At 37.9% G+C, this 8,483-nt stretch overlaps 1 pseudogene; it reads left to right on the forward strand.

Annotated features, from left to right (window-relative positions):
• Positions 1 to 7,425: 7,425 nt before the first annotated feature.
• Positions 7,426 to 7,898, forward strand: LOC125156438 (peptidyl-prolyl cis-trans isomerase A-like; annotated as a pseudogene).
• Positions 7,899 to 8,483: the final 585 nt, after the last annotated feature.

The raw sequence follows: 8,483 nt of genomic DNA on the forward strand, positions 1-8,483 counted from the left end.
TATCAAAATAATGTTTTAAAAACAATATTTCAATTTAATGTTCTCAATTCCTGAAAGTTTCATTATCATTCATAAATATTTTGTTCATAATGAATAAATACAGCAAAATGAAGAAACATCGAAATGGTTTAAAAATTCCAGTCTATTAAACAGAACCATAAAACCAAACTCTCTCTCATTTTTTTTTTAATTTTAGAGAGAGAGAAAGAACATGAGGGAGGGAGAGGGGCAGATGGAGAGAGAAAGAGAGGGAGAGAGAGAAATTGAATCCCAAGCAGGCTCCACACTCAGCTCAGAACCCCACCTGGGACTAGAGGCGGGGCTTGATCCCCCTGCCCTGACCATGACCTGAGCCAAAATCAAAAGTTGGTTGCTCAAGCAACGGAGCCATCCAGGCGCCCTGTTTTGTTTTTTTAATTTTTTAAATGTTTATTTTTGAGAAAGAGAGAGAGAGAGGAGTGGGCGGGGAGTAGAGAGAGAGGGAGACACAGAATCTGAAGCAGGCTCCAGGCTCCCCACTGCCAGCACAGAGTCCAAGAGGGCTCGAACTCATGAACCCTGAGATCATGACCTGAGCCAAAGTTGGGTACTTAACCTACTGAGCCACCCAGGCACCCCTGACTGCTTCTTCTTCTTCTTTTTTTAATGAAGTTGCCTGCGTTCCTAAAAGCAAAGAACTGAAGAGTTAACTGAGCTTATTAGACAAATAAAATTGCCAAGATTTAAGCTCCTCCCCAAATTCATACATTGCTTCTATTTGAAATTGCTGTTGCGCTTGAAGTATGTATGATCTTAGATAATGAAAACTGTGTCACATTTTGCTCCTACTTATCTCTAAAGAGAATCAATAAGCCATGGTGATTAGCAACATTTCACTTGGTAGCATTAAAGTGCATTATGACCTTTACCAGTATGAAATCATTAATGATAATAATTGAAATGTTATGTTTATTTTTCTCCAGGATTCTGGCAACACCACTGAAAGCAGCAGTTAAGGCATTGGAGGAAATATAATTGAATTTCTCCATTGAGAAACCTCCACAGGAATGCTAATAATGTGTTTCAACATGTCATGTATCCTGTGTAATAATGCCTCATGAAGTTTCATGAGAGTTGCGTTTATAAATAACACCTGATAAATATGCTTTTAAGTTACACATAGAGTTCTGAAGCTGACGACTTGCAAAAAGACTGGAGGATGTTCATATATGCTTCAATGTTTCCACTAAAAAAGGATGCACTTTGTGTGGTCATAGAATAAGAATGGGATGGGATAAGGATACACAGTGGTCATCGGTGTTGTGCTAGGGAGAGATAACCAGCAAACTTTTATCTAGTAATAAACAATGTCGTGGTGGGAGAGCATTTGATAGTCAGGGCTGCAGAAAGCTTTTCACTTCACTCCAGGAGCTACTACTGAGCAAGGGACGCTCAATTCTCTCAATTTTATCATAAGAAAATAAATTAAAAGTAGATAAGAAAATACCAGCCACATGAACAAGAGCAAACCTGTGGAGTGAAAATTTGTTAACTGCCTAGGAGGAATTCAATAACGGGTAAGTTACTCTTTTTGGAGAAAGGCTGCTTCACACTGGGCCTCTGGGGACTGTGTGTTCATATGCCAGAGCACCTGCTATTAATTTCTTACATCCCATCTCAAGAAGAAAAATTCCTTTCTATGTCTTCCTCGCCTCTTACATCATGTTCTGGTAGGGGCATCTAAAAATAAACCAAGAAGACAGATAGTCAAGACACAGGAGTTTTGAACAAAAATTCTCCATTAATAACCCCTCAATTTTGTTATTTGAAAGGGTTCAAAAGTAACTTCAGGAAAATAAAAGGTTATTAACTTGATCAAGCCGTAAAGCTAGGAGGTGGTTGGGCTGCAACGCAAATTTCATTCTGTCTGACTTCAAAGCACATTCAAAGAATCAACACTCTATAACTATTTAGAAAATCTGCTTAAAAAGAATCTTCACACATGCTTCTTTAATTAAGCTATTTGCTAAGAGCTAGTTACAACAGTAAACATAATTTTCTCTAGCCCTTCATTTTATAGGCTAAATACGCCATTTTCTTTCCCCATTTTTTGAAGAATTGTTACCTTGGAAAATGGGCTTGACGCTGTATCTTGAACATTCGACAACATCCCTAACATTCACCTCTGGATGGCATGTTCTTCATGCAAAAACATATCTTCTGTGAAATACTTTCTCAAATGTTCATTTCTAAGTCTGCTTGTTAAAAGGAAAGTTTTTGACCAGTGCATTTGCTTCTTATGTGGAGACACATCAGAATTAATAGTGGGAAAGCAGATGGCTGAAGGAGCCCCCCCCCCCCCCCCCCCCCCCCCCCCCCCCCCCCGCCATGAGAGGCTCTCCCATTCCTCAGGACACACACGTTGTTGTAAAGGAATAAAATATGAGGGACAAGCTCATGGCACTCTGAAGTGAAAGCCAGGAAAGCACAGGCCAAGGAAAGGATCTTTATGTTGCCTGAAAAGCATTTCTCCACAGGAATTGATTTTACTCTTGAGTCAATCCTTCGTATCATTACTTATGCCATTTGCTATTATGGCAATTACTCAACTTCAACAAAAGTTGAAAGGAAATGGAGGACTTTTTTTTTTCAATCAGATATATTAGGACAAGTCTCTTTATTATCAGAAAATTGGTACAAACTACTTTGCTATAAAACATTTTCCTAACGAGTGGCTAAGGTTCAGTGTTTATGAAAGTTTGATTTGTTTTACTCTTTTCAAAAGACAATTTCATACTTTCTGTTCAAAAGCAACTTTTGTTGCATATTTTGCCCACTCACAATTTGAGTTGTAATAACTTGCTTCTGAAAATTAAGATATAGTTTTTTTTCTATTTTGAAAAAATCATGGATTTGGAATTTAACTTGGCTGGAAAATTGCAATTGTCAATTTTATTGTGATTTCTGCCTCTTGGAAAAGCCGAAAAGAAATATATGCTGTGGTTATTTAATGCCCTCAAAATATACAACATCTTTATTATTGATTCCTTCTGATTCAGTGTTAAATAGACCCTTTAACAATTCTATCTTGACCTAGAATTCAAACAAAAGACAAGATGCTGCAGAGGAGAGAGAACCAAACATCACATTGTGTAATGTGGTTTTCTTTTCTTTTTTTATATGAAATTTATTGTCAAATTGGTTTCCATACAACACCCAGTGCTCATCCCAAAAGGCGCCTTCCTCAATACCCATCACCCACCCTCCCCTCCCCCCCACCCCCCATCAACCTTCAGTTTGTTCTCAGTTTTTAAGAGTCTCTTATGCTTTGGCTCCCTCCCTCTCTAACCTTTTTTTTTTTCCTTCCCCTCCCCCTTGGTCTTCTGTTAAGTTTCTCAGGATTCACATAAAAGTGAAAACATATGGTATCTGTCTTTCTCTGTATGATTTATTTCACTTAGCATAACACTCTCCAGTCCCTCCACGTTGCTACAAAAGGCCATATCTCATTCTTTCTCATTGCCACGTAGTACTCCATTGTGTATATAAACCACAATTTCTTCATCCATTCATCAGTTGATGGACATTTAGGCTCTTTCCATAATTTGGCTATTGTTGAGAGTGCTGCTATAAACATTGGGGTACAAGTGTCCCTATGCATCAGTACTCCTATATCCCTTGGATAAATTCCTAGCAGTGCTATTGCTGGGTCATAGGGTAGGTCTATTTTTAATTTTTTGAGGAACCTCCACACTGTTTTCCAGAGTGGTTGCACCAATTTGCATTCCCACCAACAGTGCAAGAGGGTTCCCATTTCTCCACATCCTTGCCAGCATCTATAGTCTCCTGTTTTGTTCATTTTAGCTACTCTGACTGGCATGAGGTGATATCTGAGTGTGGTTTTGATTTGTATTCATTTCCCTGATGAGGAGCGACGTTGAGCATCTTTTCATGTGCCTGTTGGCCATCTGGATGTCTTCTTTAGAGAAGTGTCTATTCAGTTTTCTGGCCATTTCTTCACTGGATTAATTTGTTTTTCGGGTGTGGTTTTCTAACCTACTTTGGGAAGTTCCTTCCCCTAGAAAGAGGAGGTAGTGCCAGTGGTGGTTTAGAAAAAGCAAAATGTTGTAGTCATAAGAAAGTATGGCCAAAGTCACAAGAATTTGGAATTTATCCCCTAATTCTTGGGTTGGTCATAGATACATGACTTCAGGGCAAATCAGTTAAGCTACCATTGATTTTCCTCATGATAATATATTAAAATGCTTATCTGAATTTATAGGGCCTGCATCCTTTTAACCCGTTTTCCTACTTTCTTCAGCATCCTATGCATTTATATGTCTGATTATATATATATATATATATATATATATATATATATATATATATATATATTTCAAGGCAGCAAGAGACCCTGGGCTTCCTTCATTAGCCTACAGGAAATGGACAACTTCTTATAGTGATAAAAATTAATCTTGTCTATCACCCCTGGTCATAAATGGAAGTACATTAAATTTTATAAAATGTAGAAAAATAAATAAAATACTAATTATATATGTAGCTAGTGCCCATGGCAGTGTAACTGTCTGTAAAGACAGTTTTTTGATCTTCTATGAACGATGACATTAAATAATATATAAATTCTTTATAAAACATAGATCACCTAGGAATAAACATTCTTCTGATTTAGAGAAAAATGACAATTTTCTATGTCAATACGAAATACAGGTCTGTCTCATGCCTTGAGGAACTGGATATTATTTCAAATCCGAATTTTCTTATTAATGTGTGTGCATGATTTTCTTTTCATTATAGAACATAGATATGCTAGGATATTATGAAATATGAGAGATTACAAATCTGTGTATTGGGACTTGCACAAAGCTGATTGTCTCAGAGATCTATTCTCCACAGTGGCACAGTGACTACCAGGAAGATCTACCAAATCCCTCCCACTCTCCTGTGGAGGTCTCTTTCCCAGACACACGCAGTTGTCTGTCCATGATGCTCTTAATTGTGTGAGGAAAGACACACTAGAAGTCCAGGTAGACAACCGGTATTCTCTGGCCCGGCCTCTGTCCCTTACAGGTGGGGAGTTCCTGCTTCATGCTTCTCAGACGTATCTACCATGTCTGCAGCATCCCTGTAGTTCTGATTCTTAAATAACAGTGTGGTATTTTTAGAACACCAGTATTCACTGCCTCTTGCCTATTTCTATGTCCCTTACCTCCTTTCCTCCAGCCACACATGCAGAAGTCCTCATTCCCGATTGCTTTAGAAGGTCGGTCCCTGTTCACACTCATTTCCCTTGAGTTTATTCATCTAAAAGAACTGCTTACTTATTTTGTGATGTTGTTAGTCCCCCTCTGCCCTCCATTCACTCTGGGGGCGGAGTAGTCAACAGTTAGAGCTGTGACTCCCAAACCTATTTTTTGTTATTTGAACAAGCCTAATATCACACACAGTTGATTTAGCTTCTTTTCTCCTTTTCCAATGCACAATTACTCATTTTCTGAAAGGCAGGTAGAAGGTTCCTTCTAGGCTTGGCTTTTCTTTTCTTTTTTGCTTTTTTTCTTGCAGGTGATACTATTTATCCACCTCAAACTATAGAGTGTCTAGGATTAACTTTACTCTTCAGGTACTGACTCAAGTCTTGGAGTCGTCCTGAGTGCGTAAGTAAAAGGAGGGCCAGGGAGAGATTAACGGGACAAAACAAGTAACTTACCATTGGTATTTTGTTTAAATATAAAAGTATATTATGTATCCACATTTAGATTTGTTGGTGAATCCATGTTAGTTTATGTAACATTTAATAAAAGTAACAGAATTACAGTTTTTCAAAGGTCTCCATTTTTTATGAGAATCTTGGATTGTAATCTCAGTTTTGATGTCAACTGTTGTATGACAGTAGGTGAGTAGCTTAATCTTCTTAAGAAGCATTTCTTTATCTATCACATAGGGTTTTAGGTTTCCTATTCTGCGGTTTAAAATTTCTATGACACTATGGTTCCCTGGGAACTACAAGGAATGAAGTGACATGCATAAGCAAGGAGAAACACCCTGCCAATCGTTTCAGTTTGTGTAAGCAAAGAAGAAATTCTCCCATCCCACATTAGTATACAGATGGGGTTGTAAAATCTGCTTTAATACATATTTGGACATGATGCTTGGGATGGTACGAAGATTTAGAATAAGGTTCCTGCCATGATGTTGTCTGAAGATGTTGCTCTATGTTGTGTTTTTATCTAACATCTAAGGAAGGGGGGAAATTTAATTGAGTTCCCAAAGTACTCAGTGCAACTCACTTATATTTATATGCAATCATAAACTCTAGCATTCAATAAAATGGTGCATATTACACAGTTCTAACGGTTCTTAGAGGCTTACATACATCTCTTGTTCTAATAAAATTTTGGTTGCTATTTCTGGGAGTAATTCCATGCTTCTAGAATTCCAATCAAATTTTGGTTTTCTCTTATTGATACTCAGTTTATTTCTAAGATATAGAGTTTTAACATTACCCTGTATGATACAATTTATACAATAATTTGTTGTAATATCATAGCCAAGACCACGTTCATTAATTCGTGATTACTTAAAATACATTAACACTGGTGCAAAGATGCTTTTCACCTGCATAATTTCTAAGGAATACTATTTTTTTATTTGCACAAATTGTTTCAGAAATTATGAGTTCCCAAAATAAGCAAGTTTATTACAATGTTTTGCTTACAGAAGCTATGTTTTAGAAAGTTGTGAGGAGTTTGATGACGTTTGGCTTGCTTGTTGCTCCATTTTTGTCTATTGTGTATATATATTTTTTAATTTTTTAACGCTTATTTATTTTTGAGAGAGAGACAGAGCGTGAGTGAGGGAAGTGCAGGGAGAGAGGCAGACACAGAATCCGAAGCAGGCTCCAGGCTCTGAGCTGTCAGCACAGAGCCCGACGCGGGGCTCGAACCCACCAACCGTGGGATCATGACCTGAGCTGAAGTCGGACGCCCAAGCGACTGAGCCACCCAGGCGCCCCTATTGTGTATATTTTTAATAGGAAAGTAAAATCCACAGGTTAACAAGAAGCTGATGACTCTGAGGGCGACCCCACACTTTGCTACCACATCTATTGTGTGGGCAACCAGCTGCAGCAATCATAGACCACACTCATTCTTTGCAACGCACTACTGTTTCACATTTTCCTACCTCCCCTGTGGTTGTTCCTTCTATCTTCCATGCCTTTTACATCAAGGTCAACTAGAAAACTGCTACCTTGAAGGTTAATCTTAAATCTAATTTTCTAAGTCAAATATTGAAACCATCTAAGTAGTTTGGAATATTACAATAAAATATGGGATTCTAAAGAATTAGAGGCAGAAATATCTGTAGGTGATATGGGAGATTAGCAGATTTTTCTGTAAAAAGCAAATTATGTTTTGGAGACGCTGCTGCCCAGCCATGGTCAACCCCATGGTGTTTTTCCACAACGCGGTGGATGGCGAGCCCTTTCTCCTTCAAGCTGTTTGCAGACAAAGTTCCAAAGACAACAGAAAACTTTCGTGCTGTGAGTACTGGGGAGAAAGGATTTGGCTATCAAGTTTCCTACTTTCACAGGATTATTCTGGGGTTTATGCACTAGAGTGACGACTTCACTTGCCATAATGGCACTGGCACCAAATCCATCTATGGGAAGAATTTTTGATGAGAATTTCATCCTGAAGCATATGGCTCCTGGCATCTTGTCCATGGCAAATGGTGGACCCACCACAAACAGCTCCCAGTTTTTCATCACTGCCAAGACTGAGTGGCTGGATGGCAAGCATGTGGTCTTTGGCAAGGTGAAAGAGGGCAGGAATATTGTGGAAGCCAAGGAACGCTTTGGATCCAAGAGTGGCAAGAAGATAACCATTGCTGACTGTGGATAAGTCTGAAAAAATTGACTTGTCAATCTCAACTACCAGACCATTCCTTCTGTAGCTCAGGAAAACACCCCTCCACCCATTCTTCTGGAAATATCCTATAATCTTTGTGCTCTCCCTGCAGTTCTATGGGTTCCATATTTTCCTTATTTCCCTCCAAATCTAGCTGGATTGCAGAGCTAAGTTTCTGATGATGCAATAAAAATTGAACAGAAAAAAGCAAATTATGCTAACCTTTATGAAAAAAAAAGTACATGTCTACATTTCTATATATAGGCTACTAAAGAAAGCATTAGCAGTACTTGGATATAGGTAAAATGGAAACATTTCTTTTCATATACTTTTTTACTTGAATATTTTACTATATTCGTATATTCCTTTTCAATTAATAATGATTTAAAAATATCTTTCACATAGTTGTTTTTATTCCACTCCAGTAAAATTAATCATGACTTGCTTTTATCCTAAATTATTAGTCTCCAAATCCTTTGTGTCTAGTACTCTAATAAGAATTTTAAGGAACTTTATACCACTTGACATATGTTAAGAAGAACATCTAAAATTTCTCATTGAAAATGGAAATAGCTGCAA

This window comes from Prionailurus viverrinus, chromosome F2 (assembly GCF_022837055.1).
Source record: "Prionailurus viverrinus isolate Anna chromosome F2, UM_Priviv_1.0, whole genome shotgun sequence".
Classification (NCBI taxonomy): Eukaryota; Metazoa; Chordata; class Mammalia; order Carnivora; family Felidae; genus Prionailurus; species Prionailurus viverrinus.